The sequence below is a fragment of the Lissotriton helveticus genome, chromosome 3_1 (assembly GCF_964261635.1).
Source record: "Lissotriton helveticus chromosome 3_1, aLisHel1.1, whole genome shotgun sequence".
Lineage (NCBI taxonomy): Eukaryota > Metazoa > Chordata > Amphibia > Caudata > Salamandridae > Lissotriton > Lissotriton helveticus.
Window position 1 is genome coordinate 825,796,951 of NC_136061.1, and position 24,194 is coordinate 825,821,144.

Sequence of the window (24,194 nt, forward strand, 5' to 3'; positions counted from 1 at the left end):
GTGGGCACATCCTCGACTTTAACATTGCGGCGGGCAGTGCTGTAAGCAGCACCTGCCGCAAGGTAAAAGCCCATGTTGTGCATTGCCATACACAACGTGACAGGCACTGTGCGGTGCCTGCCACCTTGTGCATGGCAATGATGGAGGGAACCATGGGTACCCCCAGTGCAGCCACCCACACTGCTACCTCCGAGGGCCCTCAATAGGCCCCAACGGTGATTTCCCGCATGCCTTTCCATGCCGAAGTCTCAGCCATGGAAAGGCACATCCTAAATTGACCTGGAGGGACACCAACTATTTATTAAATATTGTATTCAATTTGTGCCTGACCATATGTGCTACAGGGGCCCTATGGGTTTGAAAGGACCCCGTTTTTTTGTTTAAATTAATTTAATGAATTTTAATCATATATGGTTATGATGATGGTGGTGATGAGGTGTATTGTACTGGAAGGATTGTCAATTCTCACTCAATTCTTTCTTATTTTGTATTGCTCACTGGTGCTGAAAAGGATACGTACCGAGATGGAGGGATGGATAGAAGTTTGTGAATTTTCAGACACCAACATTCAGAGAGACCTCTCTGGTGAGGGCTTCTAATTGTGCTATTGACCAACAAATAAAGTTATAAGAAAGATGGCCCCAAAGAAGTAGGATCTTGCCAGGAACACAACCTGTGAGAAGAAAAAGTCTTTTGTCACCACAGGCAACAAGACCTCATCCTTTTTTCCAGTAATGTGGCATACCAGCTGCACCACCTTCTAAACAGGAAGATGCTGGGAGGGGGTTTAACCCCTGGATCATCAACAGCACCACCATCACAACCGAAGCAGATGTCTCCTGAAGTTTTGACAGAAATTCCCATCTTAGATACAATACTATATAAAAGGCCCACACTTGACCACTTGTCAGGAGAGGTCCTTTTTCCCAAAGTAACAAGCAAGATAATGTTAGAGAAGATCTTGACTGCCAGAGATGCTGCTGTATCACATTGATTTACTACTAAAAGCTGATTTTAAGCCTAGTCTGGAAGAAGGGGATAAGAGCTGATGTGACATGTGTTTACCTCTCGCAGGGAACACGGTCTCCTCAACTTTTGAGAAATACAGCACTTTGCTTTAAACAGGTATGCAGTGCACTGATTCTCCCTAGGAAACTCTTTATGCAAGTTATGCTACTCCCTGCTGTCCTAGTGTAGAGCAAAGAAGTGGGTTTTAGGGTGTTAGGTTTTTCAGTTACATTTTAACTATGGTAGAAATGTTTAGTTTAACTCTTTGCTATCCAACACTTTCCCTACTGTTGTACTCACCGGAGTGGTAAATTTAAGTTGAAAGATTTTAAATTAGTTTAATGATTTAATGTATAATAGAATGGTTTATAAAAAAAAAATAGATTTTATGTTATTGGTATATATATATATATATTTTCTTTATGTCTATCACTGCCACAGTCACGTGCTCAGGGTGCTAGCCGTCTTAATGGTCCATTCAATGCTTGAACGTTGTCATGTGATCAAGCCACTTCTGTGGTGAAACGCTTTATGGCTGACTAGCGAGAAAATAAACGCTACTTTCTGCACTTACTCTGGGTTTGTGTCTGCTTTTCGTTGTATGCTGGAAGACTACATGCGGCATCCGATCTCTTCAAGCGGCGCCTTGGATATATATATATATATATATATTTGTCAATTTCCAATCTGTCGAATATATATATATATACATGTATGTATATACATATATATATACGTATATATATATATGTATATATATATATATATTCGACAGATTGGAAATTGTCAAAGAAATAGACGAAATGAATACAGTACTGGATGCTCATAATCAGAAAGTACTCATTAAAAAAGGTTGTGAGGACATTGACATAAGATTAAAGAAACACGAGGAAACCATCAAGGCTTGGAAAATCTGGAAGTTTGCTCGTGTTAAGAGTGATTATGAGACTGCACATTTTCAAGAAAGTTTGATAATGCGAAGAGACAAGCCTTAGTTCCCAAATCATCTGTGAACCAGACTTCAGTCCAAATAAACAACGATCCGTCCAGTTCGGAAATCAGTTCTGTAAGCAGTAACTATGAATCTGATGACAGCATTTCCAATAACCAACTGACAAAACTACCCACTGACTACACACCATCAGAGCAATTGGGGTTTCTTATAGAGGACCGCCATTAAACACTGCAGTCTTACAATCCAACAAAGAAAAACGGCGATGCAAAAACAACAGTAGAAAACAAAGTTGAAAAATCCAGAGGCAGAGGCTGAGGGGGCAGAGGCATGAAGTGGCTCCACCAATAATTGAGATTGATACACCTGATAAAACAGTAATAAACCTTGCTGACGTCGAGCTTACGATCGCTGAACTTCAGCTGTTATCTTTGGGACTTTCATTCTGTCCTGGTAACAATTTAAAATATGTGCAATCACGGGTAAACTCTTGAAACATTTTAAATTAAGCAAAACCAATGATACAATAAATACCAACAAACCCACGACGACTATGGGTAGTAATTTGCAAGTATCTTACATTCAGTGACTCAGATCAATGCTTGCATTAGCTCAAGAAGATGAAGTCACTGCCAGTTCCACTCAAGAGGACTTGGCAGAACTGGGTGTGCAAGGCAATGTTAACAATGTAACTCCCTTTCGTCCACCGTCAGTATTTATACCATTGATGCCTAAAGACGCTATCGATATTTTTAGTGATTGCGTTGTTGAAGATTTGAAACAACTAAATAGAACTGTATTGCAGAAAGATGATCAAAGAATACACAAAGAAAAGCAATACTCAGCTCTTATGCTCAAATTACAAGCCAATGGCAACATCATTATAAATAAATCGGACAAAGGGGGAAACATAGTTCTTTGGCCCCATGAACTGTACAGGCAAGAAGCAGAAAGGCATCTAGGTGATTCCGAATGTGATAGGAAAGCTACATTCAATGATCTCAAACACATTAAGGAGTCTACTCTTAAAGGACGTTCCCAATGGAAAAGAATGGGACTCTCGAGAAAAAATGAATTTTGTTTTTAAAAAAATGACTATCCTACTACTCCAGTGCTATACTTTACTCTGAAGGTGCAATAAAACACAACTCTAGTACCTGGGAGACCTATAATATCGGCACAAAAAGGATTATTGGAACCTATGTCAAAATACGTGGATTATTTCTTACATGAATTTGTAGAAATGTTACCATCATATATACGAGACACTGGTATTTTTTATCCAAAATCCAAGAAATAGAGTGGAAACAAAAATATGTCCATATTGTTATGGACATATGTTCATTATATACAAGCATACAACACACTGAGAGAATATTTTTTTTTATCAAAACGTAACATTGAATATTATCATCACAATGAAATGCTTTTGAGTATGATCAACTTATGCCTAAATAATAACTACTTTATTTTTAACAAAGAAGTGCATCACCAGTTACGGGGAGTGGCGACGGGAGCGTGCTTTTCTCCCAGCTATGCGTTTCTCCACGTTGGCTGGTGGGAGGAGCACGTCCTCAGAACCACTCACAAGGAACTGTATGAAGCACATGTCAGACATTGGTGGCGTTTTATCGACGATGTGTGCATGGTTTGGGAAGGATCAGTTGAATCTGCTTATGAATTTGTCAATGTGATTAACAGTAATGATTTAAACTTGAAATTTACAGCTGAAGCTAGCAAGGAAAATGTGCAATTTCTTGATGTGGAGATATATCTCAAACAGGAGACCATTTATACTAAATTGCATAGAAAAAGCACTGCAGGCAATGTTGTGCTATTTGCCAGTAGCTCCCACCCAAACCATCTGATAAAAAGTATCCCCTATGGGGAATTTTTAAGAGTAATACGTATCTGTAATTCAGAGCATGATCTCAAACTCTGTCAGGAGGAGACGCTCCGGAGATTCAAGGTTCGTGGGTATAAGGAAAGAAATCTAAAACAGGCTATGAGTAAAGCAAATAACCAGACTAGAGAAAGGGACTCACACAGTCCTATGATTGTAGGGACCCCTGCGAATAGCGTCACAGACCAACCAAAATGAGGAGACACATTGAGACTCATTACATCTTACAGTCGTCAGGAGAAATAATTCAGGAGAATAAGATACAAAAATTGGCCCATTGTTAAAACTGACTTAACTATGTCACAATTGGTGCCCGACTTACCTGTACTGACTTTTAGACGTGCACCCTCTATGAGGGATGCATTGGTGAATACCAGTCCTGAGGTCACTGTTTCATCCAATTGGTTAAGTAAGAGAACAGGCTTTTATAAGTTCAGCTTGTGACGAGCTTGTAAGTTTTGGAAAAATACTTGTGAAGTGTTAACAGCATTCAAATCTAAACCTATAAAAATCAGAAATCTGTTAACATGCCTTACGGAGTTTGCAGTCTACGTGTTAGAATGTTCATGTAAACTCAAGTACGTAGGCAGTACCAAACTACAAGTCTTTAATCGTATATTGGAAAATTTGAGAGCTATTGTGAACTCTGACTCTAGCTACCCGGTGGCCAGGCACTTCAAACATGTCCACAACAATGATCTCAAAGAATGGAGTTACTTGTAATCGATTCAGTGCCGAGGTCACTTAGAGGTGGGAACAGAGAGAAGAAGCTAAGGCAGTTAGAGTCTCACTATATATTAATACTTGACACAAAGATGCCCAATGGTCTGAATACAGGGGAGGACCTTCACAATTTTTTGTAATTAAATTGTATATATTTCAATGTTTTTTTTATAAAGTCTTAAAGCTTTAGTTCAACTTTTAGGTCATGATATCTCTAATTTGTCGTTCCGTATTCCTTGGTTTTAGCCATGTTTTAGACGGGTTTGTACTATTGGTTTTACCTGGGATATATATATATATATATATATTTTGAAGCATATGGAGCTTCGAAACGCGTCGGGCAGATCCCCTACGGAGCGGCGTCTACGAGTGGATCCCCGTCCTCACCTATACATAAACCAAGCTGCTGTTCGCGTGCTACTCAAAGGTGGACACCTTCGAGCATTGATTTATACACGGCCGTCCAGCCGCGGAGTATGCACCACCCCGGTATCCTGGGGGTCACTAAAGTGAAGCAGCAGTCGTACTTGGAATCGAGGACGGGCCCACTTGTGGAGTCCATACAGGACTTGATTGTGTGCTTCCCGGACCACACTTCCCAGAATGCACAGTCTCATTTGAGCCTCCCATCGGTGGGTGTGTTATATATAAAATGGGGAAGTGGGTCGGCGGTTGCGCACACCGCTTCCGATAAAGCCCCTGAAGAGAAGCATATGGAGCTTCGAAACGCGTCGGGCAGATCCCCTACGGAGCGGCGTCTACGAGTGGATCCCCGTCCTCACCTATACATAAACCAAGCTGCTGTTCGCGTGCTACTCAAAGGTGGACACCTTCAGGCATTGATTTACACGTGGCCGTCCAGCCGCGGAGTATGCACCACCCCGGTACCCTGGGGGTCACTAAAGTGAAGCAGCAGTCGTACTTGGAATCGAGGACGGGCCCACTTGTGGAGTCCATACAGGACTTGATTGTGTGCTTCCCAGACCACACTTCCCAGAATGCACAGTCTCATTTGAGCCTCCCATCGGTGGGTGTGTTATATATAAAATGGGGAAGTGGGTCGGCGGTTGCGCACACCGCTTCCGTTAAAGCCCCTGAAGAGAAGCATATGGAGCTTCAAAACGCGTTGGGCAGATCTCCTACGGAGCGGAGTCTACGAGTGGATCCCCGTCCTCACCTATACATAAACCAAGCTGCTGTTCGCGTGCTACTCAAAGGTGGACACCTTCGAGCATTGATTTATACGTGGCCGTCCAGCCGCGGAGTATGCACCACCCCGGTACCCTGGGGGTCACTAAAGTGAAGCAGCAGTCGTACTTGGAATCGAGGACGGGCCCACTTGTGGAGTCCATACAGGACTTGATTGTGTGCTTTCCGGACCACACTTCCCAGAATGCACAGTCTCATTTGAGTCTCCCATCGGTGGGTGTGTTATATACAAAATGGGGAAGTGGGTCGGCGGTTGCGCACACCGCTGCCGTTAAAGCCCCTGAAGAGAAGCATATGGAGCTTCGAAATGCGTCGGGCAGATCCCCTACGGAGCGGCGTCTACGAGTGGATCCCCGTCCTCACCTATACATAAACCAAGCTGCTGTTCGCGTGCTACTCAAAGGTGGACACCTTCGAGCATTGATATATATATATATATTTACTCTCCTGTAGTTTTTTGCTTCCCGCTTAATTCAAACCACAGTTGCACGTGAGTTCTTACACAGCGAAGTCAGTTCTACATTTGAAGTTCCCTTTTATGGCTACTTTGGTGGTAGTGAAACCAGTTTCATAATGATTGGTATTAATACCAAATTTACATGCTCTAAATGATGACCATTTTAAAAAAACACTCTTAGGTTTTAGCCATGAGGTAATTTAACTGACTTCTGGACTGCTTTTAACTAACTCTGCCCTCATAGATGGTGCCAGTCTAAACGTAATGGATGGAACCGCTGGTAACCTAGGGGCCATAACAGTGTCCCTCATCACTATTGGCTAATTTTTCTTTATGATGGTGAGGAAAAGTCAGCCCATAACACACCTGATGCCCAGGCTGCTGGCGCAGGACGCCTCTTAGTTCCCATCTTGAACGATTACCAAATAAAGAGACGGGCGCTGGAAGCAGGAATACAAGAATAGAGTTTTATTTCTCATTAGGAGAGCCTGTCATTTCGGACACTCGCATAGTGTCTTCAGGAGGTGCTCTAACAAGTTTCTCTGAGGCTTCGTCTTTTATACACATGTTTATGGCACATAAACATTCCTTATTACAATAAGACGCTTCAAAGTAGGGGAAAGGCATGTTTGGAATCCCAGCTTCAGGCCTATTCCTATACCAGCCGCTCAGATGTCATCCTCCCCTCCTGAATGTAACAAGAGATTGTGATCTCTCAGCTGAACATTCCTACAGGACACGAGGGCAGGAGGGGATGATCAGGTCAAAGGTTGGTCAGGTGGTAAGGTCGGACACTTCGGTTGGTGTATCACGGGTTTTGTTATGTTGGGCAGGGAAAAGGGGGATGTATATCCACGAGGCTTGGTCTTAGGACTTGGGACCGGGTCGATAGGTCAAGTGCAGTCGGGGGGGGTTTGTCAGCTGAGGGGAAGGGTGTTCTTGGGAGGAAATGGGGGGTGTGGGTCAAGCAGGAGTGCTACTTTTAGAGCAGGGTCACGCAGAGGGAGAGGGTCTTGTGGTCGATGCATGAGCAGTGCGCGCGGGGAGGGGTGTCGGGGGTTTAGCAAACGGTCAGAGAGGCCATGGTGCCTAAAATAGCTGTCGTGTACATGTGTGCATGGGTCTTATGCTGGCGGGATAACACAGTCAGTGTTTCGTAATTATTTGTTCTGCTTACAACAAGGGGTACAGTGAACACAAATGAACGCCGCTTATGTACACATACATTGCCATTTTCAACAGTCGCCGCTTTTTTTACATAAGCAAGTTCAATTTCTATATAGTCGATGCGATAGGCAGAATGCAATACATGTTAATTTACATTTGTTGGGTTCTTCATACAAGTCTAGAGATCGGCATAATACTTAGTCGGAGTCAATCAAGAAAAGAGGTTCCGAAACATTATAGAATCAAGTTCAGACTTTCTCTCCGGTGACATCAACATACAGTAAGAGTACTCTGATACCTTCGGGTCTTATCAGTGCTATAAGAAACTTTTGGAAAACTAGATACATGGGTGACCGATGAAACATTTGAGAAAGCAATAAAAAAATGGCTGAGGGAGGAGTTCAAGTTGATACAAGCAATTTGGTCAAGGGGGTGAGTAGAAAGTTCAGGAAGGGGGTTTTCGTCACAATGTCTTTTTAACGGAGTCCGTCTTCTTTTGTTGGCGCTGTTGAGCACCGGCGGTGGAGCTATAGGTCCAGCTCGGATTCATCCTTACACGTTGCAGGGTGCGATCAGTCCTCTGCTGTTAGATCACAGTCCTGTTTCTTAACTCATTTTCTTAGGGGTGCCTCATGCTGGGCACCTGCGTGTCTTTCTTTTTCCGTGGCAAAACCTCATTCCATAGTCAAAAGTTTATGCGAAAAGGGTGATGTTGTTGAATAATCAAGGGAAGAGAGGGCGGAGTGGGATCAGATCTTTGAGCACATCAAGGGACCAAAAGGAGCAAAGGATAACGAGCAGGCAGGCCCATCGGTCGGGCTCAAAAAGGACGGGGACTTCAGGCACGAGTGGGGCAGCAAATCGAGGGCTTCAAGGCAGCCCTTTATTCCTTAATCTGCCGAGTTTGAGAGTGGTGCCTCGTCCCGCGTCTCGTTGCTCAGTGGCTCCACCTTTGGTCGCGGTCACACGTGCTTCATGATCTGTGGCCAGGCTGTGCGTCACGTCCAGCTCCTCTCCTCCGGTGATTGTATCTTTGAATGGGTAAAAAATAAGTTTTAGAAAAACTGGCAGGAGAAGACATTTATACATCTCAATTCCGTCCCCAATCCTATGTAGGTGGGGGGTAAGTTCATCGGTCACAGTCAGAAGTCATCACTTATGGAATATGTAGGAGGGCATTATCATTGAATTCATAAAACCTGTTTGGTGTTCATTCGTGACGTATGTGGAGAGAAATTGGACCTTTATACACAGTGTATTATATCAAACTCAAAATCGAGTCCTTATGTAGAGACTCGCCCTTCCCTTTAACCCAAGTATCGACAATCTTACATTTCCCTTCGGGGTCGGCTAACTCTTGTAAGCAGGGGCGTTATCGTCATGAAGAAGGGGGAGGGGGCAGATGTAAAACATGCTTTTGTTGGGGAGTGGCCGTTAATCAAGGTCATCAATTTCGCTTTCGAGGGTAGATGACATGAAGCTGGGGTTAATCGGGGGAAACGGGGACGCTTTGGACAGGGAGCTGGGGTCGATTGGGAGAAGTGGGGTACTCTGGACATCCGCACTTAAGTGCAGAGGAGCGAAGTAATCTGTGCATTGGGAATTGCATTTTTAGCGAACCGAAAAACAGAAGGCCATTGACGTTATAGTCCCCCCATAAAAGGCCAGATTAGGGGACATCCGTCGTCTTACCTGTCCTTTCCTTCATTACCAACTCGGGTTCTATCGTTTTGCAGAAAAGGAGAGGTAGTAATATGGCAAGTTACAATCGCTTTAGTTCCTGTCAATTTTGCTGAACACCTTTGTGTTCGAGGAGACCCAATTAGGTTTTGTGCCGGGGGGGGGGGCACAACGTCACCATACAAGAAAATAGGGACAGGGGGCTTTTGGAGAGATAGAGAGAGAGAGAGAGAGAGAGAGAGAGAGAGGGGGAGAGAGAGACAGAGAGAGAGAGAGAGAGAGAAAGAGAAAGAGAGAGAGAGAGAGAGAGAGAGAGAGAGAGAGAGAGAGAGAGAGAGAGAGAGAGAGAGAGACCGCACTCTAAGTGGTCCATTCGGTACACGTATGACATGGAGAGAGAAAGAGAGAGAGAGAGAGAGAGAGAGAGAGAGAGACGTGTACAATAATGGATCATTCAGAGCACACACAACACAGAACAACGGGGATTAAGTACTATGGAAACACAGGCAGAGGGATGACGTAGATCAATGCATCACGTATACACAAACTCAGACGGGGAAGACAGTACATGTATTATGTACAAAAATCCAAGACAAAACATAGAACAGTTATTGGCCAAAATTATCTTTTCCTGTATGCTGCGCATCCTTAGCAACCTAAGCTCTTTTTACCCTTTTCTTCTCTTTTATTCGTCGGCTGCCTTTACTGGTGGCTTTGATTGTACACACTTACGCCTTTGGCAATTGGTCATGAACTAACCTGGTCGGGCTAATGCTCACGGTGGTATTTTCGAGTCATTTTAGTAAATGTGTTTCCAGGCTGAGACAACAGTTGGTGTCGATTGGAGAATAATGGGGCAGCTTTGAGTTACATGTCTATGAGGATGCGAAAAAGGAGGTAGTAGGTTTTTAAATATTGGCAATATTCCTAGTCCTCCCGGCGGAGGATACTTGTGTAAACCTTACCTCGGAATATTCCTTAAACTTTCCCTATTTAGTTAAACGTAGGAATATATTCATTATTGTACGTCATTTTTGGTAGCATTATTTGGGGTACCAAGCGAGGTCATATTTTGTAGTTTCCGCTTCAGGCTGTCCTCCCAGGCGCTAAGTTCAGGGAGAAAAATAGTCATGGTTTGCTTGTTGCAGTTAGGTACCATAATCAAACCCTCTTTCCCGTCTCTTCGTCCGCTAGATCACCATTTTCGTACATTTATCGACATTCCGATGTGACCTGCAGAGAGAGGGAAAAGAAGGGGGGCAGGGGCTACATTGATAGACATATTAGCGCGCATAAACCCAGAAAGGCGTTTACTTACTGCATACTCGGCCTATCTCCACGGGATGCAGTCCCTGCCAACTGGGCGTTCAAGCCCAGGTGGACCGTTAGTGTGACTTTTCTTATACAGGTAGCATATGCATATAAAGTATAGGCTAAATACCAGGATCTTTAGCGGTTGCTTTTGGCTGTACAAAAGGGAAAAATACACAACTAAAACTTGGACCCTCCATATCTGCAATATCTCTATATATTATACCTTTTAACCCTTAACCAATCGAGCTGACTCATTTCACCTGTATTTTAGTTATATCGGAAACAGTGATAATTTATTTGAAACTTATCAATCTACGCGTGACAACTACGTTTGCTTTTTCCAAAAATCTTTAATAAGAATGTCGGTGCACAAATACGGGTCTACAACTCGGGGGTTGTTTATTTTATAATAAAAAGTACGACTAGTGCAATAAAAACATGTCGAGAATTCAGTGTGGGCGAGTATCGTAAGTGTTAAAATTCGTACTTGCAATAATCATGAGGCGCCAAAACTTAACAACAATTCATTGTCCGAATGTTCAATCGGTACCCATCTCATGTCAATTCATTGTCCTTCATTGTTCGAACACATAATCAGTACCCATCCTATATCAATTCATTGTCCGAACTGACAGTATACATCCTATATCAATCCATTGTCCGAACATATAATCAGTACACATCCTATATCAATCCACATGTTTAAAAACTACATACATATCCCATGACACCAAGGCTGAGCAATCGGGGTACAACAAGAAGTTGAAAGTTTCATTTGTACCGGCGCCATTTTGGGTGCGACCAGGCAGATCCAGGCATAGTCTAAATCTCCACTAACTCGTGGTTGGCCCAGAGCCTCTTTCGGCAGTCCAAAAGTTCCGTTAAAGGGCAAAAGAAAAAGGGATCGGTGGTCTGAACCATCAGTCAAAAAGGGGGAGGGAGGCAACAATTTTCCCTACCGGGTCATACTGGGTTTTTCACCGGAACTGTTCCGAACTGTAGTCTGCAGGATTTTAGTCATTCAAATTGAGGCTGGCGTCAGCATGGGAGCGCCGACGTCCTGCGGCTACATTTCCATCGTTCCGTGGGCAATCATGGCAGTCATTCCCCATCGGGGGTATCTGCGGGGGTCGGGGACTCCCGCGGCTCCTCTAGAATCTTCAAGGTCGAGGAGAACTTTTATGATGGTGGAATCAAAAAGCAACCGGGCCATTCCTTCATGCTGGGCCCGCTCTTGCAAGGTCGACCGCCATTTTGAGAGTTCGGCAGCTACCGGCAATCGCGGGGTCAAATGAGCAGACGGGCTCCAACCTGCCGGGCGAGGTGTCGCAGCATCGCCACAGTGGATGAACCCTTTGCCGGGTGCGTGGAGCGTCTCTGCACCGTAAGAGTGGACGAACCCTTTGCCGGGTGCGAGGAGCGTTGAGGGTGCAGCTGGGGAGCCTCCACCTGGGGAGGTGGGAGAGGCTCGTTCGCGCCGCCTCTCCCTCCCGGTGCACCCCACGGCGTCTCGCTTGACATTTGTTATGGCCGGACTAGGCGATGAGGACGAGGGGGGTGGTCGGAGGCATGTGCAAGACATCCACCCCCCAGTGTTGTCGCAGCCATTATAGAAGAAGTGGCGCCTAGTACGTTTCGGGCCGGGCCTCTGGTTGATGGCGGCCGGACGCTCTTCGCCACGGCCCCAGGAACGGGTCCCTTGGTTCATCCTGGGGACAGACCTTGGCGCGTGGTGGCGCCTCCGGGCTATTCGCGTAGTGGTCTCTCCACCCCCAGGCCTCTTATTGAAGCTGGTCCAGACTGTCTGAGAGAGGGGGGGATCGGGGGCATGGACATTCCCCCCTACAACTCTCCAGTGTTGTCGCAGCCGCCACCGCGGCCGGATCCCGTCGGCCCCGGCCTCTCCTCAGGCCCACCTCATGCGATGACCTCCGGCCGACGGCTGGCAGCAGGACCCGCCCCACATGTGTTGAAGATCTCGTCTTCCGGCTGGGCGTAACCGCAAACCTGTTGCACTTTGGGAGTTTCCAGAATGGGGGCGTATGTCTGCTGACTTGTATCTTTCCCAGGTTGCCGTTATTGGGGCGTGGCAGGCGGTGGGACAGACATGTTTGGAGCAGTGAGGGGCGATGAAGCCTCGTTGCCTCGTGGCCGTCGCAATGTCAAGCCTGGCTTCTCTTATCATTTTCATGTTTCTTGTTACGGGTTTATTTCTAACGTTTCTTATTTCTAGGACAATCATATGTTTTATCATTAAGTATTGTTATCGTTTCTTTATTCGTTATTTAATAAAAATTTAATCAGTGGCCTACTGATTTCGTTTTCCTATTCCTTTCTTTCTAGTTTGTTTCGTGCTAAAGTTTCTGTTAACAGGATACAGTGATCACTTCGTTATTATTGCGTATGTCCTTTTCACTAGGGGTGCTTTCTGGTCGGGCCAGATGACCTACCTCTAGTAAATGGTCCGGGTGGAACTGGTTTATCAATCAGTGGGGAGTAGATAGGCATGACAGATTACAACGGGGGACAAAGGTCCGCATTACCTACCCTTCCTTACTTGCAAAGACTAGACAGAACATTTCTATTCCACGTTATTTGCAAACAGAGAATGCCTCAAAAGAACTATTCCTTGAACAATAAATGTCCAGACAATCAATCAATCAGTGGGGAGAAAAAAACAGGCATGACGGATTACAACGGGGACAAAAGTCTGCATTACCTATCCTTCACTATCTGCAAAGGGAGGCAGAATATTCCTATTCTTCCCCGTTTGTAGACAGGGAATATCTCAAAGAGCAATAATCGATAAAAATCGATAACAAACAATCAATGCGGAGAAAAGATAGGCATGACGGATTACAACGGGGACAAAAGTCTGCATTACCTACCCTTCACTATCTGCAAAGGGAGACAGAATATTCCTATTCTTCCCCGTTTGCAGACAGCGAATGTCTCAAAGAGCAACAGAGCAACCAATCAATCAGTGGGGAGAAAAATAGGCATGACGGATTACAACGGGGGACAAAAGTCCGCATTACCTATCCTTCACTATTTGCAAAGAGAGAGGAACGTTCCTATTCGTCGCTGTTTGCAAAGAGAGAATGTCTCCAAGAGAACCAATACTTCAAGTAGCAACCGAGGCTAAATTAACCAATCAATGAACAATACCAGTATTTTAAATACTGATTCCAAAACAATCAATCTATCAATCAGATGGATAAGCCATCCTACCAATCAGACGTAAAGACGTCCTACTTAACCTTACCCGGACCGGACCATGTGGGCAATTCTTCGCCTTCCTTCCTCCAGCGCCTCTTTTCTGCATGTTTTTATCGCAGCATTCCTGTGGGATTCCAGTCAGGACAGTAGGTCACTTGAGAGAGGTCCGTTCAGAATCGGTGAAGTTCATTTAATCGGCAGCCGGACGAGGGCCCTCTCAAGGCAGGTATACTCCAATCGTTTAGATATTCACCCCATCGTCTGGACCTCTCTTACCGGACCTTATGTCGCTGATGGGCCCCGCATTTGGGCGCCAATTGAGGAAAAGTCAGCCCATAACACACTTGATGCCCAGGCTGCTGGCGCAGGACGCCTCTTAGTTCCCATCTTGAACGATTACCAAATAAAGAGACGGGCGCTGGAAGCAGGAATACAAGAATAGAGTTTTATTTCTCATTAGGAGAGCCTGTCATTTCGGACACTCGCATAGTGTCTTCAGGAGGTGCTCTAACAAGTTTCTCTGAGGCTTCGTCTTTTATACACATGTTTATGGCACACAAACATTCCTTATTACAATAAGACGCTTCAAAGTAGGGGAAAGGCATGTTTGGAATCCCAGCTTCAGGCCTATACCTATACCAGCCGCTCAGATGTCATCCTCCCCTCCTGAATGTAACAAGAGATTGTGATCTCTCAGCTGAACATTCCTACAGGACACGAGGGCAGGAGGGGATGATCAGGTCAAAGGTTGGTCAGGTGGTAAGGTCGGACACTTCGGTTGGTGTATCACGGGTTTTGTTATGTTGGGCAGGGAAAAGGGGGATGCATATCCACGAGGCTTGGTCTTAGGACTTGGGACCAGGTCGATAGGTCAAGTGCAGCCGGGGGGGGTTTGTCAGCTGAGGGGAAGGGTGTTCTTGGGAGGAAATGGGGGGTGTGGGTCAAGCAGGAGTGCTACTTTTAGAGCAGGGTCACGCAGAGGGAGAGGGTCTTGTGGTCGATGCATGAGCAGTGCGCGCGGGGAGGGGTGTCGGGGGTTTAGCAAACGGTCAGAGAGGCCATGGTGCCTAAAATAGCTGTCGTGTACATGTGTGCATGGGTCTTATGCTGGCGGGATAACACAGTCAGTATTTCGTAATTATTTGTTCTGCTTACAACAAGGGGTACAGTGAACACAAATGAACGCCGCTTATGTACACATACATTGCCATTTTCAACAATGGCTTTAATCTGTCTTTGTTGGCTACTAAATCTGGTGATGAACCTAGCTGTATTTCCTTCCTCATTAGTGTCTGGTACTGATGTTATAGATTCTTTTTCAGATTCTTCACTGTACTGTTGCAGTTGAGTCTAACTCGTTCTAGTTTTTGCTTTTTCTGCTGCTTTCTTGAGAACTCTGTTTGTATATCCCCTCACTTTGAACCTCTTGTTGGCTTCCTCCATACATTTATCTGATTCTGTTTCCGTACTGCAGATTCTTTTTAACTTTAAGAATTCACCAAAGGGAATGCTTGCTATTAAGTGTGCAGTGTTGTGTTTCCAGCAGTATTCTTTCTATGCAGCGTTGTCTCTATTTTCATTTTAGAAATATCAACTTTAAATCAAGAAACTCCACTTATTGACTGCTGATATTTGATGTGAACTTCAAATTTACATTATTCATATTGATATCTTTGATAAAATTAGCGGCATTACTTTCATCTCCCTTACAGATTATAAAGATATAGTCAATGAATATAACCCAGTGCAATACATGGGCAGAATATTGTATAGGGTGGGTAACTTTAAGAACCTGCTCCTCCCACCAGCCAACATGCAAAAAAGCATAACTGGGGAAGAAGCAGGGTCCCATCGCCACTGCGCGTTTTTGTCTGTATAAATCTCTGCCAAACAGAAAAAAGTGATTGAACAAACACCATCTGATCAATTCCATCAGCATAATGTTATGACTGGTGCTCAGAAAGTGTTTAACAGCTGCTAAACCCACTTCATGGTCAATGCTTGTGTACAGGTACTCAAAGTCCAATGTTATAAGCAGCATTCCTTCCATCCACGTAATTTTATTAAATTTTGATAAAAAAAAGTCTCTAGTATCCTTTATATATGTTGGTAATTTTCTTACTAGATCCTGTAGGTAGTAATAAATGTAGTGTGCTATGTTCTCACCAATCCCCTTTATTGCTGAGATTATAGGTTGACCCGGAACTGGTACTCGTTCTTTATGTATCTTGGTATAAAATAAACAGTTGAAAGAACAGGACATTCATTATGTAGGAATTTGAATTCATCCTTGGAATTGAGACCCTGTCTTTTCCACTGCATAAGATCTCTTTTTATGCCTTCCTTTGCTTTGTTATGTTTCATTTCCGTTATTTCATAGCATTCCAAATTGTTGAGCTGATGGTTTGCTTTCTGTATGTATTCCTTTGTAGGCCAGATGACGACATTGACGCCTTTATCAGATTTATTGATAACCACCTGGTTATTCCTTTTCAATTTCTGCATCAACTGATTGTACTAGCGATCTCGAAACCTGATTTTTTTCACGATTCCGTTTACCTTATAGTTGAGATTTTTCAAGTCTTTGACCACCCTATCATGGAAGATGTCCAGGCCATCTTTTGGCATCACCGGTTCACTTAATAAGCCAGTTAACCAATCCATTTTTTTTTTAAAACACTGAAAAAACCATAGGTTTCAGGCCTTATATAGTTAGGAATTAGCATTTAAAAAACCTTTGAAATTCACTGAAAAAACCATAGGTTTCAGGCCTTATATAGTTAGGAATTAGCATTTAAAAAACCTTTGAAATTCACTCAGAAAACCATAGGTTTCAGGCCTTATATAGTTAGGAATCAGCATTTAAAAAACCTTTGGAATTCACTGAAAAAACCATAGGTTTCAGCCTTATATAGTTAGGAATTAGCATTTAAAAAAACCTTTGACATTCACTGAAAAAACCATAGGTTTCTGGAGTTATATAGTTAGGAATTAGCTTTTAAAAAACCTTTGAAATTCACTCAAAAAACTATAAGTTTTAGTGGTGTTATACTTAGCTGGACATTTTACTCATACAAAACCAATGAAATTGCTCCTATATAGTTAGTTGTACTAACTATATTTCGCATACCCGCAATCCACTGCTGATGATGTCACATATTAGATCATTCATGACATGGTCAGTGACATCACTGATGACATCTCAAATGACATCACTGATGATCATCAGCAGTGGATTGCGGGTGCGCGAAATATAGTTAGTACAACTAACTATATAGGAGCAATTTCATTGGTTTTGTATGAGTAAAATGTCCAGCTAACTATAAACACACTAAAACTTATAGTTTTTTGAGTGAATTTCAAAGGTTTTTTAAAAGCTAATTCCTAACTATATAACTCCTGAAACCTATGGTTTTTTCAGTGAATTTCAAAGGTTTTTTTAAATGCTAATTCCTAACTATATAAGGCTGAAACCTATGGTTTTTTCAGTGAATATATATATATATATATATATATATATATATATATATATATATATATATATATATATATATATATATATATATATATATATATATATATATATCTCAAGTCCCCTGCGAGGGACGAAATGCGTCATGGCTGCCGCTGCATCGCGAAAGGAATACCAGTAAATCTTTGCAGCTAATTGAGCCTTGGTGGTCCACGCTCTTTCTTTCGCAAAAGGAGTGAAGTGTGGGGAGAGTTTCCTGATATAATATATATATATATATATATGCATATGCATATATATATTTTATATCATTTTAAAATAATAAAACGAATTAAAATTAATAGTTTATTAATTGTTTTAAAGTAAATATGCATATGTGTGTATATATATATATATATATTTATGTATGTGTGTTTCATTATTTTTAAATTAAGTTTATTTGTAAAAATGTATATTAAATCCCCTTTGTTTTTAAAATTAATGGTATTATTTAACATATTTAATATTTACTATTTTATTTTAAATAAATATAAAAATCAATATTTTGTACAACTATATTTTTAACATCAATATTTTTTTCTTGTTATTTTTTAACTTACCTGTTTAAGTACAGGGAGTCGATATGTTTGTATTCTTTTTTTTTCATTGATGTTTTTTACTTCTATATTTTTTTATTCTTTTTTTGTCAGTGAACCTTTCAACTATTGTTGTCCCAGTAGCACTCCTCCAAGTGCAGGAATAGGGTTGTGAAGCAACGATGGAAAACACTGTAAAGCCATCCACCTTATGAATGACATGTGGACTAGTTGCGAATCCATAGTCTACATATGCATCACTTCACACTGGGTCTCCTTGTAGGGGGGTATGAAAAGGCTACTTGTCGGTTGCACCATTGCTGGTTCTTCTCATGGCATTGAGTGGCATGCAGTAATTGCAATATTTTCCATGGATAAATCACATAATGCTGTCAACATCCTGGAAGAATTTAATTCCAAATTCTTTGAATGACTTTAATCAAGAGGTCTCAGCATTTGATTCATTACCAATGGCAATAATATTGTCGAAACCATGGCTGAAGGAGGATACTTTTGAGTCCCATGTTTAGCTCATTCCATCATCCTAATTGTGCTGGACTTCCTAAAATAAGAAGGCATAGTCAACAACATACTGGCCACCTGTCGCAGGATTTACACACATTTTTGTCACTCCTTGAAAACCCAAAAGCAACTGAGAATCTTTTACTGTGCTAGTAGAATCCGTGTAAAAGTTCTTTCTTTAATTTTTTTAATTTTAATAAAAGGATGTTAGAAATACATTTGTACAAGCAAGATCAGTTAATCGATACAAACGCATGATAGATCGAACAGAATACATATACAAACACAAGATCTAAACTCTTAACGCTACCACTACCCTATTTGTTGCCACCCTTAGCTTTGAGCCTCCCTAAAATGGAACCCAAATTCCTACAGTTTGTTTGGTTGTGCCAATCCTTTGAGCATAAAGTTTCTCATGTTTCTTAACACGTTTCATTTTATCCACCCAGAGCTCAAACAATGGTACAACACTGATTTCTATCTCTGCAAGATCAACAATTTGGCTGTTAGTGACCCTCTATAAGAAAGTTGGTGTTGGCGTAATGTTAATGAGCACTCGACCGGAGGGATCCTAAATAGTGGCCATTGTAGATCAGGTTTGACTATTACTTGTAGTTTATGACTTAACCCCTCCTTAGTCTTGCTCTAATAAGTAAATCATTTTGGGCTGAGAAATGTTATATGGGCCAATCCCTACAGAAGTGCCCACATCTAAAGCAGTTATCCGACACAGAGGAGTACATTAAGCTGATGCGATGCAACTTATAAGATAGGGCCCATTTTGAAAAGAAAACCATACGTTTAAAATTGCCTCCACGTACCGCTTTATAAGCCATGAGATTGTACCGCTGCCAGCTTGGAAAATAAATCCTTCTTTCAAGAAATTATGCCAAAGAGGTAAAGGCTAACGAGGTAGTAGACTGATGCAGGTAGGAATATAGTAGTTGATACCAATTTCCGATGCCTACAAGCGTCATTCGCAAATGTGCTCTGCTAAGATAATCTTTGGCGTTGTTGGCTTTCTTAACGTTTGTCTGAAGATGGTCATGAATTTGAAGGTAGGATAATGACAGCTCGGTCGCAGCATTTTCCTTGCCCTCAAATATTTGTGCCCATATTTTAATTTGTACTCCCAAAAGAAAGTGACCAAAAACCCAGTATCCTGCCTTTTTTCCATTTCCTGATTATCAATTTTGGAAGGTATAGGCCTAAAGTTTCAATTTCTGATAAAGGTACAGATGAATGAATCAACAGAAAACAGTATTCAACCTGTAAATGTCTACATCTCCTTACCATCATATGTGGAGTGTAGTACTATGAGCACTTGGGTAGTTTAGGGTTTTTTCCAAAAGGATGATACAAGTCCACCCTGTTCATTCAGCATTTACTGGAAGTAAAAACAACTCATAGGGGGATCCCCTGCTGCATGGTACTGTCAGTCAAAAAAAGCTGCTTTGTAATAATTCCGAATACTAACCTTCCATCGCAACTGACATCTGTAGTGTCTGAGCTTCTTCCGAGGGTTTTTCCCCTGCCATAAAAATTTGCCAAGTAGTTGATCTATTTCAATTAAAAATGCCTGCTTAACCAACACAATAATGTTGGAAAAATAAAAATAAATAGGAATTGACATTTTAATAATGGCCATGCGCCCAATAATGGATATCAGTAGGTTCTGCCACTTATTTAAAAGCTTGTGAATTTTACTAAGAGTACCGTAATAGTTCAATTTGAACAGATCTTCAATGTTGTTAGATATATGGATACCTAGAACTCTAATGGTGCGAGATGTCAAGAAATGTTGCTGGATTTCCAAAGGAAGAATCGTGTGGGAGCAATGGGAGAAAAGCACCTTAGACTTGGCCTGATTAATCTTTTAGTCCCCAATTTCTGAGAACAGTTAGATTCTACGACAGGCATTGTTAATATTACGGCTATTTTCAACCAAGTCCAAAATAATATAATTGGCAAACAATTTCAGCCTGGGAGCTTTGAGCAGTGGTGGATGAATCTCAGGATGTTGCCTGAGGGCAGCCACCAAAGGTTTGACAAAAAAAGCAGATAGTACGGGTGAAATTGGACACCGTTGCCTCGTGCCCCGAGAGATGGAAATAACTCCAGCTGACTGTGAATTCACCATTATCGTAGCTTTGGAGTATAGATTTCGCACTAGTTTGACCATTTTGGGGGGATACCAAACTGCCAAAGAATAATAAAAAGAACGTCCTGCTGCAAATTGTTGAATGCCTTTTCGGCGTCTAACATGATGATGGCTGCTGGAACATTGTTGTTAGAATAAAAGTCTATAGCTTATATTAAGAAGTTGGTATTGGTAGATAAAGTTCTGCCTGGCAAGAAGCCGTTTTGGTTTTGAAGTACTAGTGACAGAGCCGCGGGGGCAAGTCTTAGTGTGATTATCTTTGTAAATATTTGGAGTTCAAAAGGCTCATCGGATGGCAAGATTCAGGTTGTTCAGCTGGCTTACCTTACTTTCAAAAACAAACAACCACCGCCTCTGTAAATTTTGCAGGAATCTTGCCCCCATTTGAAAAGTCATTCAACAATATTACCAAAAGATTGACAATCTTCTGGGCAAACATTTCATAAAACCCATATGGTATACAATAGAATTTAGTCCGGTGTAATGGGAGCCTCAATCATTGCCAGGAAGTAATGTTCGAGATATGTATTTATTTTATTTTATTTTTAGTGTTTTCTATAGCGCGAACATGACCCTGTACAGGGTATCAGAGCGCTTTGCAAGGGCATTTAAACATCCCGACCCTTACATATTCCGAGCCATTACTGGTTTGCGACATTTACAATTACGAAAGGCATAATCAAATATATAGTGCTGAACAGATAGACTACCGTAAAGCCTCTAGAACTATACAACATAATAAAACAAAACATGAATATACAGGTCCAATAATTGTACAGTGAGCTGCTTGTGTGAATATTCGAACAGCAGGGGAGCATGACATATATATAGTTCAGCTGTAGGGTTTTAGGTTAGAAATTTCCTCATATAAAAGATTTTTGCTTCCTTTTTGGATGTTGCTATGGATTCTATCAGGCGGGAGGGCGTTCCAAATTCTCAGTGCTGCCCCTAAGAATACTCGGTCATAAGTTTTTTTTTTTACGGAAACGTGCTGGTTTCAGTAGTAGATCCGGATTTGCTCCTGGAGGAGTGAGTCCCTCCCGAAAGTGAGAGTTTCTGGGCAAGATAGACTGGAGATTTGTTGTGTATTGCTTTGTGGGTGATGCATGCCAGCTTGAACTGGATTTGTGCGTCGAAAGGTAGCCAGTTGAGAGCTTTCAAGTGAGGAGAGATATGGTCGAATTTTTTTGATCCCGCTATAAGTCTTGTGGCTGCATTAAGACATGCTTTCAATGGGGCTTTTGAGATCTTAGGAAGCCCTGCTAAGGTTGTGCAACCATATTCAATCCTTGAAATGACCAATGCCTGGACTGCTGTTTTGAGGTCTGCTTTATTTGTAAAAGGTTTTAGTTTTCTTAAGAACCTTAAGTGGAACCTGGCGGTTTTTGCCATTGTGTTGATATGTGCTGACATGTTCAGGTTTTTGTCCAGAATGATACCCAGTGATTTAGTTGACTCAACAATCTTGGAATGCAATTTAGAGCAGTGATGAGGTTGGACCATTCTGCAATCATTATTTTACTTTTCTGTGGAGTAATCAGTAGAAATTTAGTTTTCTGAGGATTTAGCTTTAGGTGGTTCTTGGTTAGCCATAGAAGTGTTCTTGTTAAAGCTAGATCCATTGTCTTTATATCATCAGTCGACGCGACCTTGATGTACAGCAGAGTGTCATCAGCATACATATGGAAAGCAATGTTGTCTTTTTGTAGTATTTCCGTAAGAGGTTCTACATAAAGATCGAAAAGTGCCGGAGATAGCGTTGAACCTTCCAAAACTCCTATGTTATTGTTGGTTGCGCTTGAAAGGGTTTGGTTGACAATGACTTTTAGCGATCTATTTTCCAAAAAGGAGCTGAACCAGGTTACCACTGTACCCTCAAAACCCATCCTGTTTTTCAGTCAATCGAGTATATAGGCATGGTCCACCATGTCAAAAGCTGACGACAGGTCCAGCAAGATTAGGAGGCATGTTTTGTTCTGGTCAAGAGCCAGTAAGGCGTCATCAACTATGTGCAGAATCGCAGTTTCCGTACTGTGGTTTGGGAGGAAACCGGATTGGCAATCGTTTAGCAGCTTGAAATCAGAGATGTGTAGGCTCAGTTGTTTTGGACACATTTTTCCAGAATTTTGGCCAACATGGGAATATTGGTTACCGGTCTGAAATTGTTTGGATCTAAGGGGTTCTCAGTCGTTTTTTTAGGAGCGGGATGACTTGTCCTGTTTATAAGCAGGCCGGTATTTGACCTTGTGACAGAGAGGCATTGATGACCTTAGTCAAAGACGGGATTAGCAGGTGATTTATGGAGGACCAGCATTTCGCCGGTAGGGGATCGTTATAATGATTGTTTGGTTTCGAGGTCGCCATGATCTTTGAAATGTCTAATTCACTGACCTGTATAAAATATGACCATCTGGCATTGTTTTTGGGTTTGGCTGCTTCCTGTTCATCCAGCACCTTATCTCACAAACCCTTCTCCATTTCTATGTTATCCGCAGCTTTTTTAAGTTGCGTCTCCAATGAGTTAGCTTTGTCTGAAAAGAAGACCGAGAAATCTTTGCTATTTAAGTTAGTTTTGGAAATGACAGGAGCCATTTTGGCCGCCTTGCTTGATTGTTCTTTAAGAAGATCGAAGAGTTTCCTAGGTCTATTTATTGCGTTATCCAATTCTTTCCTAAAGAATTCTTTTTTAGATGTAATAACGCTTTTGTTATATGCTTTCCTGGATTGTCTCAGTAAGGTTAGATGGGGTGAAGAAGGGTGTTGTCACCATTTACGTTCTGCTAGTCTCAGTGACCTTCTTTCTTCATTTAGGGCACCAATTAACCATGAATTTTTGTCTTTCTCCGAGAACCTTTTCAGTTTTAGTGGGGCTATGTCCTCAATAATGCTGGACATTGTTTTGTTATAATGCAGCGTGATGTCGTTGATGTCAACCATGCTCTTGGGTGGCTGCAGATCAGTTTCGCAGCGCATGGCTAAGTTTTCCATATTAATTCCTTTCGTGTCCCTGGTCCACTTTTTGGGTTTAATAGCTTGTGTGGATGATTTAGATTTTCTGAGGGGAATTTCGAAGGTAATTATGGGGTGGTCCGACCAGGCGCAGATTACAGAGGATGTGGAATTGCAATCCGAGGTATAGAGCTGATCATAATGCTCCATGAAAGACCTTTCCTATCTGGTCAAAATCGGAAACTCTAGAATTAGCTGTCACGTCCCAGATTTCCTTAATAATGTGCGATTTCTGATTCATTTTAATAATCATGCCAAGAGGCGGCCAGCAGGCGCATTCTCTTTATACTGTTTCTGGAAACAGGTGCGCTGGTTCACTATATCTTGGGAAAGAAGATATACCCGTAGCCTCTGGATAGCCTTGGCCAATCTATCCCTGTATTCTTTTGAAAGGACCCTAGCATACAACCACCCTGTTTGCTCGAGCTCATACTAAAGAACCAAAATGTCCTCTTGCCTTGCGCTGTCACGCTGACAGTATTAGATATGTCCCCCCCCCAATAAATGATTTACAAGTAAATTATGTGAATTTTGCACACCTCTAGTTGGCCTTAGAACATTTATTGAAAAAAACCAAGATAAATGTCTCTCATGCCTACTCTTGCATTCCCATGTTCAGCTGCAATTCAAGAGCTACTAATTTGGACTGTGAACCCCTTATGTTTAACTTGAAAATTAATAAAAACAAGTGCCTCTAATGGCATTTTAATTTACAGACAAATTCAGTCAAACTTTAATGGATTTCACAGAATCTTGCATGGATTTCCTTAATGTTACTATCTTGGGGGATTATGAGCTTCATTTTGAGATATCTAAAAACAGA